This window comes from Callorhinus ursinus, unplaced genomic scaffold (genome assembly GCF_003265705.2).
Source record: "Callorhinus ursinus isolate GAN/ISIS: 27379988/994484 unplaced genomic scaffold, GSC_fseal_2.0 scaffold71, whole genome shotgun sequence".
NCBI classification, from domain to species: Eukaryota; Metazoa; Chordata; class Mammalia; order Carnivora; family Otariidae; genus Callorhinus; species Callorhinus ursinus.
The window spans coordinates 4,068,615-4,084,864 of NW_027397133.1; the positions used below are offsets into that span (position 1 = coordinate 4,068,615).

The window sequence follows — 16,250 nt, forward strand, 5'->3', positions numbered from 1 at the left end:
TTTTACAAATGGAAAAGTGTGGTATATATGTGCACATATTTATAGGCACGTGTGTGTGTGTATATATATATATATATAATTTATAGAAAAATACAAACAGTACATTGCACACACAGTTACCATGTGGGAGGGGAGGGGGTGTAATGAAGAAGGTTATCACTTCTCACTGTACAATTTCTAGTTCTCAACAGATGGAACATTTTTCAATAAAATATATTCCCATTTTCCATATTGTAAATTTAAGCAATATTTAAAGATTAAGAAAGATAGGCAAAGAGAGGCACCTGGCTGACTCAGTCGGTAGAGCATGCAACTCTTAAGGATTTATTTTATTTATCTGAAAGAGAGAGAGCACGAGCTGGGGGCAGGCAGTGAGGCGGGGAGGGCAGAGGGAGAGGATCTCAACCAGACTCCACACTGAGAGTGGAGCCTGACGCAGGGCTTGATCTCACAACCCTGAGATCATGACCCTGAGATCATGACCTGAGCATCATCAGGAGTCCTGAGCAAAATCAAGAGTCCTACACTTAACTGACTGAGCCACCCAGGTGCCCCAGAGCATGCGACTCTTAATCTCAGGGTTGTGAGTTCAAGCCCACGTTGGGCATGGAGCCTACAAGAAGGAAGGAAGGAAGGAAGGAAGGAAGGAAGGAAGGAAGGAAGGAAGGAAGGAAGGAAGGAAGGAAGGAAGGGAGGGAGGGAGGGAGGGAGGGAGGGAGGGAGGGAGGGAGGGAGGAAAGAAAGAAAGAAAGAAAGAAAGAAAGAAAGAAAGAAAGAAAGAAAGAAAGAAAGAAAGAGAGAGAGAGAAAGAAAGAAAGAGAGAAAGAGAGAGAAAGGAAGAGAGAGAGGGATGCAGTGATAGGAGAGAAGAGTCACAGAGGGTGGAAAGAGAAAAGCAAAAGGCCTCAGCAATGGAAAAACTGGATGGAGAGAAAGGTGGGGGCAGGGGAAGAGATAGGAGCTTTCGTTTTTAGCATTGGCAGTGGCTGGCCTGGCCTCTGGGGTAGGCCCTGGACAAAGCTCTCTGTCCCCTCCTCCCTTTTCTGGGGACAGCCAATAATAGGAATAGATATTCCTATCTATTCCTAAAAGGCTTCAGCCCAGGAGCCTTTTACCCCTGACCACCTGCTTTATGCAGAGCTGACTGGACAGCTTTCCATTTGCTGCCTGCAGTTGCAGAGCTAGAACCAAGCACGACCCTCCAGCCAGAATCCAGGAACAGAGGGGAGATAGGTCTTTCCATCCTAATCAGTGCTGAAACTGTCCCTAGATGAGGACCCACCTAGCTGAGTGGGCACTTAAGTCAATTGGACAAAACGATATAGGTCCCCAGAGCTCAGAGTAGACCTGCCTTGCCAAGCACCACCCTGATGGGCCCTGAGGCTGGCTGGGTCCAGAGATGCCTGAGCCAGTTGAAATTCTTCCTCTTACAACACATACTGTCTCTACCCTCAATCACAAAAAACTAGACTGTTTGTCTGGAGTCTTCCCAACAATCTCTCAGGAGGAAAACCATAGGCAAGACAGGCCATGCAGAGGCAGCCGACTGCCCCTCAGCCGTCCGCCCCTCAAAATGTATAGCACATCCTTGTTTCAAAAACTAGCTAAGCAGGAGGACAATTAAGGAAAGAGTTCGGATCTGGTTACCTTATTCCACAAGTTGCAAGCAAAAAAAAAAATCAAGAAAGAACGGTTCTTTGCAATTTCACACACAATTCAGCATGGCATTCACGTTCAGCATTGCTTAATTTTGAGTGGTATCGCGATGAGATAGCAGGTGTAGGGCTGTGGTCTCCAAAGCCTTCGGTGTGCCCTGCACGCCCCTGTATCCCAGGCCAGGCTGACTCCAGGCTTCTCTTTTGGCTGCCACAGGAAATATCAGCTCCAGTCCCTCTGGCAAGCCTCTCTTCTACTGGAAAGATGGAGAGATGCACATTTTGAGACTGGGGATGACAAGCATCTGGGGCAAGAGGTGGAGAGAGGGAGGATGCAGTACGGTGCCCTACCAGGAGGACCCACGCATGGAAATTCCCTCCCCTGCTCTCTCCACTCCTGCCTCCAGCCTAGAGGCATCTGTCTGTCATTTCTTGATGACAGGAACAGACATGCCGTCAGAGGTCCTACTTGGCAACTTTTGCCTTAATGTCACCTTCCCCAGGAAAGGAACAATTTCAAGGCAGTGAGGCAGGAAGCTGGACCAGTAGGTGCACTTATAGCCACACATGCCACAAAGGGCACTACGGTCTCTTTGATACAGCAGTTCTCTGTGGTGGCATGGATCTGGTTCCCACACCTGGCTAGCTGGCATGGCCAGGGCCCAGAGCTCAAGGGTGAGCCTCAGCATGAGCAGCTGGGGGCCCCAGGGAGCAACAAACCTGGTTCCCAGTTGGGGTCATATAGAAGCCCACCCCACCACCCCGTGAATTGCTTCCTCCCTCCTCCTTATCTTCACCTAGACTCCCTGTGAATCTGAGCACAAGTGCATGAGGTTGCAGACCATCTCATGGGAAAGGAACGGGGCTGGCAATGGGGCCCAGCTAGAGTCATGTTTCCTGCCTGGGGTACACTCTGAGGATAGTTTGGCTTCTGGCTAAAGCTAGGTGTTAGTTTGAAGCAGATTCTTTGGGATCTGGTTCCAGCAGGAAGTGGGCAGTGTCCCCAGAGCTGGTCTCGGGCTCTCTGGGAACCTGGAAGAATTCCCAGTTCCCAAATTACTCTGAAGGGAACAAGACTGGGCATGAGGAAAGTTCACATGAGCTCTCTGCAGGATGGGAGGGGCTGGGATGGTGCATCCCATCAAGCTACACCTGGCCCAAGCACAACTTTTTTTTTTTTTTTTTTTTTGCTTATTAATAGTTTAATGTATGAAGGAAACATCCAGATTTCTGAATATGAAGGTACATACCTCACATTAATTTAAGTCTACATAAAGTAGAGCCTCTATACTGACATATTGAAATTTACTTTCTGCTTAGCCTTTTCTGTTATGTAAACAATTGTACATTTATTTGCCATTCTAAAACTTTAGGATCAAGTTTACATAATTTTGCTAAATTTCCGTGTTTGCTCAGAAGCAGTTTACAGTACTAAAACCAACCAGCCAAAGAACAGCTTCAACAGAAAGTTATGTCCAAAGGGGAAGAGGGAAAGAAAAAAAGAAAAACGATAAGAAAAATGCTAACTAAGGTAAAACGGATGTTGGTGGGGAATGGGCAGTCACAAATGTTCACAGAAAATAGGTCAGTTAGTAACTTCTTCTGCAAAAAGCCTACACACTTCAGTCAAGCACATCAGTAGAATGATTTGGGAGCATAAATTTTTTTCGGCCACTTGTGATTTTCTCTGAATGAAAAGGAATCTGCAGGCTAACAAGCTGATCCTCATCAGCCAAGCTGGTTCATGTTCTGGGGATCGAGTCTGCTCAGCTACTTCTCCATTTCACCCCAGTGAAATGGTACTAGTGTTTGTATCCATGAGCACATAGCATGACAAATGTGTCTAATTTGTAAGACACTCAGAACAATGTCTCCTGGTAAATATCCCTTTAAGTGTTGGCGAAACATAGGAAAACAATCTTCTCAGGGCTATCGCTTTAAATATCCTCTACATCAGGGAGGAGTCTAAATTTCAATCAGGATAAAACACACCCGGAGTAATTCAGTTAGAAAAGGAATTTATTGAAAGGGTACAAGGGGAGCCCTGAGATTCAGCTAGAAGGCTGGAAAAATGAGCACACAGCCTAGCAGTCCCAGCTCTTTTTGAAACCAAGCTATGGATCAGAAACAAGGAATGACTGCTTCCCCAGTGTGTGTGCCACAGTTTTGACATTTTTTTTTTTTTTAGAACTATGGTCTCCAATATGGTAGCCACTGATCACAGTGGCTCTTTTAATCAATTAAAATTAAATAAAATGTAAGATTTAGTTCCTTGATTTCATTAACCACATTTAAAGTGGTGGCTACCATGTTGGACAGTATGATGAAGAACGTGTCCATCATTGCAGAAAGTTCTGTTGGACAGTGCTAATCAAGATGCTTTGAGAGGAGAAATCAAAGAGAATTCACCAAATCCTCTCAGTGATGGAATGGATAAAACCAGCAAAATGAAGAAAGATTCCGACTTCCTAACTTTTGTGGGTTTTCTCCCACAATGTAACCCGCTGTGGTTGTGTTGCCTGGACGGCTTCCCACTGCCCGGTGGGAATTTTCTTCTCCTAGAACATGTTCCTGGAAAGTCTCTGTGCCCTTAGACACAAAATGGAAAATCTCAAAATGTAGTCTGCAAAACTATCACTGAATCATGTACACTTCCAACTGGTAAACTTTACGATGTGTAAACTAGATCCCAATAAAGTTGCTCAAAAGTAGTATAAATTCTGGGGCGCCTGGGTGGCTCAGTTGGTTAAGCAACTGCCTTCAGCTCAGGTCATGATCCTGGAGTCCCGGGATCGAGTCCCGCATCGGGCTCCCTGCTCGGCGAGGAGCCTGCTTCTCCCTCTAACCCTCCCCCCTCTCATGTACTCTCTCTCTCTCATTCTCACTCTCTCTAAATAAATAAATAAACCTTTAAAAAAAAGATAAACATTATCTTAAAAAAAAAGTAGTATAAATTCTATTAATAAGATGAAATCACTTATGTATGAGTTTGTCTTTCTTTTTTTTTTTAAAGATTTTATTTATTTATTTGAGAGAGCAAGAGAGAGCGCGCACACGAGCAGCAGGGAGGGACAGAACGAGAGGGAGAAGCAGAATCCCCACTGAGCAGGGAGCCTGACATGAAGCTCGATCCCCGGACTCTGGGATCATGACCTGAGCCAAGGCAGGCACTCAACTGACTGAGCCACCCAGGCGCCCCAAGTTTGTCTTTCTTTACCCTGATGGTCAATAGCAGCACAGAACATATAAGGCTCTTCAGAAATGGTTAAGTATAAATAAAGACAAACATAAATAAACCATTTGTCAGAAACTAGGAAGGGACTGATATTAACCTTACTGTATCCTGCCACATCCTATGGTTTCTCCCAGAAGACACAAGACTTCTGGGTCAGAGACAAAGGATAGCTTTTGCTCCCAGCAACAGGGAGTAACCGGGTACCAGCATGTGCACCTGTCCCCCGAGCCACAGTTCCTACAGGGCAAGGGAGGAGGTCCAGGGGATGCCAGTGGATTGCATTACAGGAGATGAATCTGTATCTGAAGTCAGGAAATCTGAATTTTTCATAATGGGTGGTAAGCTTGCCTGGCTTTTGTCCTTAGGGAAGATCTTACCACTATCTCACAGGACACTAAACAAATCCATCCTTCCCCCTGGAGGGAGATACTCCCTTTTATCTTGCAAGGCTTTAAGGCTATTCACACCACAAACATTCTCAAAAGGGGCCTGTAAGAAAGAACAGTCAGTACCTCCTGGCAAAACAATATTAAAACAAAGAAACACCTACAGTGGTACGCCCCAAATGTGACCTGGTTTGGATCTTTGAGGCTGCTTAAAATCGAGTGATTCCCGGATGCCTCCAGGATGAAACCCAATCCAACCTGCCCAGCACATCCAGCAAGGTCCTTCCTGATCTGCCTTGCTTGTTCTCCAGCACTGTCTCCTTCTCCAGCACCACTTGCCTCCACCAGGCACCCCAACGCTCACTCCCCACAGTTCCCCAAACGGGCTTCCAAGCCTGGCTCACCTGCGGGTCTCTGCTTGATGCCCCACCCCCCCCCCCCCCTCCCCCCCCCCCTTCATCTGAGTCATTCAATCCTCTTTCAGGGCTCGGCTCAGGCAGCCCCTCCTCCCCATCCTCCAAGTGCTGCCAATTCCCCCCACTGATAAAGAATAAGGATCCAGGGGCACCTGGGTGGCTCAGATGGTTAAGCGTCTGCCTTCGGCTCAGGTCATGATCCCAGGGTCCTGGAATCGAGTCCCGCATCAGACTCCCTGCTAGGCGGGGAGGCTGCCTCTGCCTCTGCTTCTACCTTTGCCTCTGCCTCTGCCTCTGCCTCTCTCTCTCTTTGATTCTCATGAATAAATAAATAAACATCAAAAAAAAAAAAGAAGAAGAAGAAGGATCCAGGGGCGCCTGGGTGGCTCAGTGGGTTAAGCGACCAACTCTTGATTTCGGCTCAGGTCAGCATCTCAGGAATGTGACATAGAGCCCCTGCCTCGGGCTCCATGCTGGGCGTGGAGCCTGCTTAAGATTCTGTCTCTCCCTATCCCCTTCCCTTTCCCTCCCCTACTCCTGCGCGCTAGGTAGGCACGCTCTTCATAAATAAATAAATAAGAACGAACGCATTCTATCTGTCCCCCTTAGTGCCCATGCTTAACACTATCATTTTGCTTATCGGGCAGGTGGAGACTGCCCTGGTTATTTGCCCAACCCGGGTTCCTTTTAAATTTTCAAAGGCAGGGCGCCTGGGTGGCTCAGTCGGTTAAGCAGCTGCCTTCCGCTCAGGTCACGATCCCGGAGTCCTGGGATCAAGCCCCACGTCAGGCTCCGTGCTCAGTGGAGAGCCTGCTTCTCCCTCTCCCTCTGCCTGCTGCTCTGCCTATTTGTGCTCTCTCTCTATTTCTGTCAAATAAATAAAATCTTAAAAAAAATAAATTTTCCAAGGCAAACTTCCAGCTGATGCTTTTTTAAAAATTAAAAATAAAAATTGAACTCCCTTCCTTTGACCTCCATCCCCATCTGCACTCCTGAGCCCCATGTTGTTACCAATTTCTGGCATTAGCCTCTTCATCGTTTTAAATAATATGCTTATAATTCTCTTTGATGATTTTAGGGACCTGACTCTACCATTCACAAGCTGTGGGATTTTTTTTGTTGAATGACTTAGCGTCTCAGAACTTCAGCGTGCTCTTTGCATACAAGGAAATAATCACACTTCCTCTAGCTGGTACTTAAAGTATTGAATAAAATAAATGCATTTGTAAATACCATGGAAACTGGGGACTCCAGCATATTCCTTATGATCCAAATTGAGTCTATTTCCAGGAACATTTTGGATAGAAATGTTTCAGGACATAAGAACTTGGATTCTTTTTTTTTTTTTTAAGATTTTTTTATTTTGGGGGGGTGCCTGGTGTCAGTAGAGTGTCCAACTCTTGATCTCAGCTCAGGTCTTGACCTCAGAGTCCTGCGTTCAAACCTCGCACTGGGCTTAAAACGTGGGCCTCGAACTCACAACCATGAAATCAAGAGTCACATGCTCGGGCGCCTGGGTGGCTCAATCGTTAAGCGTCTGCCTTCGGCTCAGGTCATGATCCCAGGGTCCTGGGATTGAGTCCCACGTCGGGCTCCCTGCTCCGTGGGAAGCCTGCTTCTCCCTCTCCCACTCCCCCTGCTTGTGTTCCTGCTGTCTCTGTGTCTCTCTGTCAAATAAATAAATAAAATCTTTAAAAAAAAAAAAAAAGAGTCACATGCTCCCCAGACTGAGCCAGTTGTGTGCTCCAGCTTTTTTGGGTTTTTACTGGCTGAATCTACCAGCCTTGCTTTTTTTTTATTTTTATTTTTTAAAGATTTTATTTGTTTATTCATATGAGAGAGAGAGAGAAGCAGAGGGAGAAGCAGGCTGCCAAGGAGCAGGGAGCCTGATGTGGGACTCGATCCCAGGACCCTGGGATCATGACCTGAGCCGAAGGCAGACGTTTAACCATCTGAGCCACCCAGGTGCCCTCCAGCCTTGCTTCTTGACTGACAAGAGGTTTCATGAGCTTTCTATGAAGATAATTTAATTATACAGAGGTTAATTCTTCTACTAATGACTTTTATGATTTGGCTTTATAGTCAGTTGTACTGTTTATCTAGAACATTCTCCTTCATGTGGCCAGAAATTCCTTGCTTGTAGGTTCAGAATTATGAATGAAGTACCCAGCTAATTCATTTAGAAGACAGGAATGTAATTCTTCCAGGTCTGTGGTCCCTTCAGCTGTTTTGTGTAAGTGAGTGTGCGTCTCCAAGGTTGGGTCTCCTGTTGGGGTGGCATGCGCACAAGGAGATATTGTGGAAATCTGCACATGCAAATACCAACCCACACAGTGCTGGCTTGGACAGCACATACACTAAAACTGGAACGATACAGAGATTAGAATGGCCCCTGTACAAGGATGACTTGCAAATTTGTGAAGCGTTCCATATTTAAAATAAACAAATAAACAAAAGCAAAAAACATATACCAACCCACACAGACTCCTGCCAAATTAGGGGAGAAGGGCTTATTTATATGCATGTATCCTCAGACTATAACAGCCCTCCAGCCCAGTTTTAAGGGTTATCTTGCTTCAAAGGAACACACTCCTTGTTTGCTGACTTAAGGCCCTTTATCTGTAACAGAATTAATTTGCTTTCTTTGAAATTTATAGACTACTGGCCTTGGGCAATAAGGGACCAGAACTTTTCCAGGCCACAGAGGCCAGCAAGTCAGCTTGAAGCCCCCTGGGCTTTCTGACCCGCCCAAAACTCTTTTAGCAAAATGTTTCTTTTTAAGGTCACACACATGACTTTACCGGCCTCCCTTTGCACATCTGTAAATCTTGCCCACCTTTGCAGAAGGAACAGAGTACTCTTGCACAACACCTGGGTATGGAGAAATCAGACCTTCTTGTGCAACCCGCCCAAACCCTGGGCACCAAGAAACCAGAATTTCTTGCACAACCTCCCAGCATGGAGGTAACTCAGTAGCTGGTATCATGCAGTCTGCACGTAAGCCAGAAATGTCACAGACCCCTATGCTCCCTTAACTGATTAAACCCCTTTAAAAATCTCCAGACCAGGGGCGCCCTGGGTGGCCCAGTCCTTAAGCATCTGCCTTCGGCTCAGGTCATGATCCCAGAGTCCTGGGATCGAGCCCTACATCGGGCTCCCTGCTCCGCGGGAAGCCTGCTTCTCCCTCTCCCACTCCCCCTGCTTGTGTTCCCTTTCTCGCTCTGTCTCTCTCTGTCAAATAAATAAATAAAATCTTAAAAAAAAAAAAATCTCCGGACAAGGCAGAAACCTCGGAGTTGGCCTTTGAACAAGAGCCCACCTTCTCCCCAGGTGGCTGGCCTCCTGAAAAATGCTCCTCTTCCTTCGCAATCAAAACTCATCTCTTGCGTATTGACCTTTCCAGGGAAAGGCAGCCAAACTTGGGTTTCAGGAACAAGACCACTCCCACTCAATATTGCTCACGCACTTAGAGAGGAGAGGGAGGAGCCCCTCCCACCAACAATGCACATCTACAAGGATGTACATAAATCCTCTGCTTTCTTGCTCTTTCTCCTTCCCGATCTTTCCCCTGTGCCGTGGGGAGGCAGCCACCAGGAAACAGAGGGGTGCACCTAATAATAGCCCCTGTATTTTCTCCTCATACAAATAACGCTAATGGTGACAATAAAATCCTAGGAAGAAGCGTGGATGGAGCGTTCCTTTGGACAAGACACTCTATAATCTGATGCCTTGCAGTCTGTTTTATGAATTCCGGAAGTCTATCCTGTGGTTCCCTATTCCTTTCTGGGTCTCTCCAGCAGAGTTTCTGCAGCCCCTGCTCTTCTTCTAGATCATGCCACAACTCCCAGCATCTCCCACAAATGAGTCTGAAAAAGACACACAGGGTGGGTCTGGAGGTCCCTTGCAGGGGGAGTATAGGGGCCCCTTGAAACCTCCAGGGCAGGGCAATATGGGAAGTCTAGAAAAAGTGGGTGTCCGGCAGGTGACTTGACAAGCAAGCGTTTCCAGCTGGGTTTCCCCTAGCGGCCTTCAGAGAAAGGCACTTGCTAGAGTCACCACTTTGAGCGTATCCACAGTCGCATCGACCCTGAGGTTTGGAGATAGCTGGGAAGGTTGCGGCCAGATGGAGCTAGTTTAGCCACATTTCTTGATGGGCTTTTGTCTTACACAGAACCCTGAGTCTTCACGCCCCTTCCCCTTTTAAAGATTTTATTTATTTATTTTATTTGAGAGAGAGCAGGGGGCGGCATGCCCCTCCCCTTTCAGCAGCTCAGCCTCCTCTGTCATCCTGTGAGTCCAGTAGGTTCCCCAGGTGGGGGGTAAGGGTGTCCATCAAAGTCCCAGTATAAAGTCCCAGACCCAGCTCTGGGGCTGCTTTGCCCTCAGCTGCTCTGGAGCCGAGAATCGAGAACCATGGTGCCCAGGATCTTTGGTAAGGATCCATGGGGCACTCAGGTCCCAAGCTTCTGTCTCGTCACATCCCTAATGTACCTCTGAACCTCAAATGTAATGCCCTCTCGCCTGTTCAATTCTTGGCTTCCTATTTGGTAATCATCCCCAGGGGATCTCTGACTGCACCTCAGTCTCTCCCCTGACCTGCAACTGTTAGGCCCAGCCCTTCCCGGAGCCCTCCCTGCCACCCCGAGTCCGTGTCAACGTCCACTCTGAGATGTGGCCCACAGTGAATGCAGCTCAGTGACCATCTTCTGTACCCTGGTGCTGATACTCTCTCCATCATTCTCATGCCGCTCTGCTTCTCAGCTGCCGCCTTCCATTCTGAACTCCTGAGCTCAGGCTCAGAAGGAGTCGAAGGTGAGAGCAGGTGTAGTGTGGAGGAAGGAGATGGTACCATAGATGGAGGTGGGGGCTCCAGAGGTTCTAGTCTGGTCCCTGGAGCCCATTCTGCAGTGACTCCCCCAGACACAGGACCGTGGCTGTGCCAGCCAGCGCCCACGTGTGAGGACCAGATCTACAACCCCTTGCGGCAGTGCTGTGATGAGGGGACCATCCCACTCTTGAACCTGACCCGCCTCTGTGGCCCCAGCTGCCCTTTTCTGACCTTGCTTCCAGCATTGCTGCCTTAAGCCCTTGGGCTTTCAGAACCAGGCTGTTAGGGCGCCTGGGTGGCTCAGTTGGTTAACCGGTCTGCCTTCAGCTTGGGTCGTGATCCCAGGGTTCTGGGATAGAGCCCCGTGTCGGGCTCCCTACTCAGCGGGGAGTCTGCTTCTCCCTCTCCCTCTCCCTCTGCAGCTCCCCCTACTTGTGCTCTCTCTCTCTCTGTCAAATAAATAAATAAAATATATTTTAAAAATATATTACTTTTTATGCCTTTAAAATCTCTGTTAAAATACACATTTGCTAGGGCAAAAAAAAAGAGAGAGAGAGAGAGAGGCAAACCAAGAAACAGACTGTTAACTATAGAGAAGAAACTGCTGGTTAGCAGAGGGGAGGTGGGGTGGGGAGTTGGGGGAAATAGGAGATGGGGATGAAGGAGCGCACCTGTCATGATGAGCACCAGGTGTTGTATGGAAGTGTTGGATCCCTGTATTGTGCACCTGAAACTAACATTACACCGTATGTTAACAAATTGGAGTTTAAATAAAAACTTTTTTAAAGTACTAAAATAAAGGTTTTTCCTTTAAAATTATTTTATGACTTATTAAAATCAAAGAGGAACTTCTGCTTCAGGAAAAATGGAGTAGACACATTTTTCTCTGTTCTTCTTGTCAGATAAAGCCAAAAGTCCCAGACATTATCTAGAAAGCAAACCCAAGGGGACTCCGAAAGGCGGAGAAAAGAAGGCATGACACAATCATAAATTCCACAGGCTTCCTTCAAGCATCATATACCCCAGAGATGCAACTGAAGAAGCCAGCGACCCAGAAATACCAGTGAAAGGAGATAAACAAAACCCTCCAAAAGTTTTCTCTCTCTAGCCAAAGGACCAGGAAAGGGGCAACCTAGAGAGACATATACTTTTAGACAGTAACTGCTCTACTCCAGGAAAATATCAAAGAACTGTGGCCGCACCCCCACCCTGGCAGCAAAGGACAAGTGAAGAACCAAGAGTCACCTCGCTTGCCCATAAGGAGGAACCCCAACTCCCCTTCAGGGATGCTGTTGCATAAGATGGAGGGGAAGGCCCCCTCCACCACTGTTATGGTGTCAGGATTTTATCTAATATAACCCAAAGGGCGCAGGGGTGGCTCAGATGGTTAAGCGTCTGCCTTCGGCTCAGGTCACGATCCCAGGGTCCTCGGATCGAATCCCGCGTCGGGCTCCCTGCTCCTTGGGGAGCCTGCTTCTCCCTCTGCCTCCCTCTCTCTTTCTCTCTCTCTCTCTGTCTGTCTCTCATGAATAAATAAATAAAATCTTAAAAAAAATAATATAACCCCCCCCCAAAATTTGTATTCAACAGCTTGGTTGATTATAATATTTTCCTAGCTTGCTCATCTGCAAATTGATGACATCCTTAAAATGTATATTTGAGCAACTTCATTTTTGATTTATATAAAAATGTGAAGTCACACACGGTTATGATAATATTTAATTTTTAGAATTAGCCTCCTGCTGATCCAACTGCATGAGGCTCCTGCCAATATTTTGTAGTCCCCGACAGCATTGCAAATTTCAGCTAAGTCCATTTTGAATGTGAATTTCAGTACTTCTGGAGCTGATGATTCTCTCAGGACAACTTCTCTAAAAATATTTAACTTTACAAATCAGTTCTGTGTAGTATGGATTTATTCAAATGCAAATATATCCAAGGGTATTTTGATGTTTCACCTGACATTTCTTGTAACTTGTGGAGTTGTCCAAGAAACCAAATGGGGCTTCCTAATTTATATATAACTCAAAATATTATGTGTTTCATCGCTGTATCTTCAATTATAAGGAAAAATGATTTTTAAAATTACCTTCCTTGAAGGGCACCTGGATGGCTCAGTCGGTGAAGCATCCTGCTCTTGATTTCGGCTCAGGTCTTGATCTCAGGGTTGGGAGTTCAAGCCCCGCGTTGGGCTCCATGCTGGGCATGGAGGCTATGTTTAAAAAAAAAAAATAGATTTATTAAACATTTTATGAAGGCAAAATTTTGGATAGGGTCATTTGAATATGATTTTCCTTGGGTTTTGTTTTTTGGGCTTTTTTTGTAGGGGGAGGAAGGGTCTGTGTTCCATAGTGCCCAGTACCCTAACCACAAGCATGGTGGACCCATTGGTCACTCACCACTTGAGGAATTTTCCTTTGTTTTCTTCTGATTTTTTTTTTTTAATATACAGTGAACTTTGTCAAGTGCCTTTCTGTGTCTTTTGAGACCATCATACAATATTCTTCTTTACCTTGTTGCCACGGCAAACTATACCGATCAGGGTTTTTTCAACGATAAATATAGTCATTGCACTTAATGTCATTTTCTTAGAAACCAAATCATCAAATTCCTTAGTGTTGTATCAAACAGCAACAATATCAGTTCAAATTAGAGGAAATAATACATGCCAATACCAGCTTCCAACAACAAAAATAAGGAAGTTTCAGGTCCCAAAGTTTGGCTAATTGAGGTCAGGAAATCATCGGAAAATTTGAGTATATTTTATTGTTCTGCACATTGAAGGAAAGCAGAAAAGACTGCTGTGTTCTGTTCCACCACAAGATCACCTCTACCCCTTTATTTGCTAGAAGCACTAGCTTGAAGAGGTCCTGGCACATTCCAGTTATAATTTTTCTCCCACGAACAATTGTCTCATATTTGCAGTATATTGAAGAAAATATTGTCTCGTGAGTCTTTTCTGTTCTTTTTAGTTTCAACCACTAAGAGTCCCAGGTACTTTGGGAGAATCCTGGTGTGCTGGGTGGTGTGCTGCATGCATCAAGAATCAAATTTGGGGGGAGCCCAGCTGGCTCAGTCAGTAGAACGTGTGGCTCTTGGTCTCAGAGTCGTGAGTTCGAGCCCCACATTGACACAGAGATGGCTTAAAAATAAAATATATATATATATTTTTTTTAATCAAGTTTTATATTCTGAAAACACTCTTAAATACATACACACGCCAGGGATGTGGAACTCAGATCTCTCTTACCGGCACTTTGACATTTGAAGAACGTGTGTGATGGAAGTTTCACGTTAATTCTGGTTTGTTCCTTCTTCTTCAGCTGCTGTGCTTCCTTTTCCATGTTTTTTGTTGTTCTGTTGCTCTCTTTTCTCCCTTTGCTATTTTCTGCTGCCTCAGAACATCTGGTGGCCAGCTCGCATCTTCTTGCCACGCCCTGGTATTTGCTCACTAGGCATCTCTGTCACCTAAATCAGGAAACTGATGGGGAAAAGCCAAATCTTGTGGAGCTGCCAATCAACCAGAGAAACTGTCTGGGAGGCCAGAATTTAATGGCTCATTCCCCTACTCTTCCTCCTCCTGCTCCTTCTCCCCCCTCCTGCTTCTCCTGTTCTTTCCTCCCCCCCCCTTCTCCTCCTTCTTTATTTAAAAGTAATCTCTACACCCAACGTGGCACTCAAACTCACAACCCTAAGATCAAGAGTCCCATGCTCTACCAACTGAGCCAGCCAGGCGCTGCATGACGCACTCTTCCTAATAATGATCTTCTGTGTTTTCCTTATAGTCGTTGTCTCGTCCTTAAAACAGTTGGGTCCCAGTTGTTCCAAAATATTTTGTGCTGCGGCCACATTCCCATCTCTCCTTCGGTCTTTACCCCTGTGGGTGCCTCTCCCTCTCAAGCAGCCCACTCTTCATCATCTGTCTGCTTAGGAACTAATGAATTAATCAACTCCAGTTGCAAAATTATTTGATGGCCACATAATTTCCATCCTCTGCCAGATCTGCAATATCGATCTCCTTAGGAACGAGAATCCTTCCTTGAGGCAGCTGTAAACTTTAAGTCACGGAATCTCTGATGGCATGGTGGAAATCACAACTGGCCCTTCCCCTCCACGCTGCTACGGGTCGCTCCAGACATAAGACATTCATGCTTCACTGACTTTGGGTTATGAGTGTTAAGTACACCCAGAGCTGCTGGGTTAAATCTCATTTGATCTCGTTGGATTCTGTCTGTTAGTACTTTGTTAAAGGATTTTTGCATCTATTTTCGTGAGGGATATTGGTCTGTGATTTTTTCTTTTTCTGGAAAATCTTTCTTTCTGGCTTTGGTATCTGGATTACACTGGTCTCATAAAACAACTTACCTCTGTTTTCAGAAAGCGTTTGTATGAAACTGTTCTTTATTCTTTGAATGTTTGAATCCACCAATAGAACTGTCAGGGTCTGGGATTTTGCTCTCCTTTACAAATTATTCTGTAATTGTTTCATAAAAGTTGGCAGAAGGCATAAAACACCTGGATTGGAGAAAAAGGACTTTGGTATTCAGAGCATATTGAAAGGAATAGTATTAGCATATCTGTGTTGATTCATCTCCCCGTACCCCTGCAGGTACCACGGGGCATGCAGAGGGAGTCAGAGGTTGCCCTGCATGCCTGGGGTTATATCACAACTGAAGAACACGGAGCTTCAGGAATCCACCACTTTTATAAGAGCAGGAAGCAAGCCTCCTCTTTATCTGGGAGGAAATGTTACCTTACCCTTCAGGGCTGCTGGCTGTAACCACCATCCTAAGAAATGGCCTGGATAAACAGCCATCAGGGCTTGGATTCCTGTCGCGCCCAGCAAGAAAGTACAGGGATGCTCAGCTCCTACTGTGGGTTGCCTCTCTCTGGAGGCTCGAAGGGATAATTCGTTCTATGCGTTCTATTTGTTCTTCTGGCTTCTGGTGGGGATGCTGGTACCTCCGGCTGTGCCTCCATTGTTCCAATCTCTGCCTCTATCTCTGCATGGCTTTCTCTTCTGTCTCTAGTCAAATATCTCTCTCCTTCCCCCTTCTAAGTGTGATTGTATTTAGAGCCTACCTGGATAATCCGGGAAAATCTCCCCATCTCAAGATCCTGAGCATAATCACACCCGCAAAGACGTTTTTGGGGGTCGTTTTGCCACGTAAAGTAACACTCACAGGTTCCAGGCATTAGGACATGGGTATCTTTGAGGAGGACCACTTTTCAGCCTACCACATCCATTTTGTTACACAACCTTTCAAAGATACAGTAAATGCAACAGTCCTAATCAGTCGAGAGGTTGAAATAAGAAATTAGTAAAAGTCTATCTGATTTATGGAGTGTCAAAGGGTAGAAGAATTTGATAAGAGGGCTGATCCTAGGTAAGGCCAGATCCAGAGGCTCAGCAATATTATCACAGACTCTCAGTCTCTTCTCCGCCTTCCAAAGAGTTGACCACACTAATTGTGGCTTCCCTCATGGTTGAAAACTGGCTTCCAGATGTCTCCATGTATATAGTTAAAGACCTCCAACAGTGTCCGCTATCTTCCACTCCCTCCCCCTCTCTGCTCCCCAAAATGACCTCTTAAAAATGCAAAGTGGTGGGGCACCTGGCTGACTCAGTCCGTGGAGCAGAACTTGAGGCTCTTGATCTCAGGGTTGTGAGTTCTAGCCCCACAGTGGGTGTGGAGATTACTTAAAAATAAAAAACCTTTAAAAAATAAA

The 16,250-nt window shown here is 45.9% G+C and overlaps 1 long non-coding RNA gene and 1 other non-coding gene across 2 annotated transcripts; one reads left to right on the plus strand and one right to left on the minus strand.

The window, feature by feature from the left end:
* Window positions 1-1,198: 1,198 nt before the first annotated feature.
* On the minus strand, window positions 1,199-15,238 carry LOC141371412 (uncharacterized). The gene is made up of 4 exons (XR_012376367.1): window positions 14,886-15,238; window positions 13,771-14,001; window positions 12,610-12,732; window positions 1,199-1,912 (listed from the first exon to the last, which is right to left on the minus strand). It is a non-coding gene; the product is annotated as an uncharacterized lncRNA (long non-coding RNA).
* Window positions 8,026-8,129, plus strand: LOC112807308 (U6 spliceosomal RNA). Its single transcript, XR_003204044.1, has one exon. It is a non-coding gene; the product is annotated as a U6 spliceosomal RNA (small nuclear RNA).
* Window positions 15,239-16,250: the final 1,012 nt, after the last annotated feature.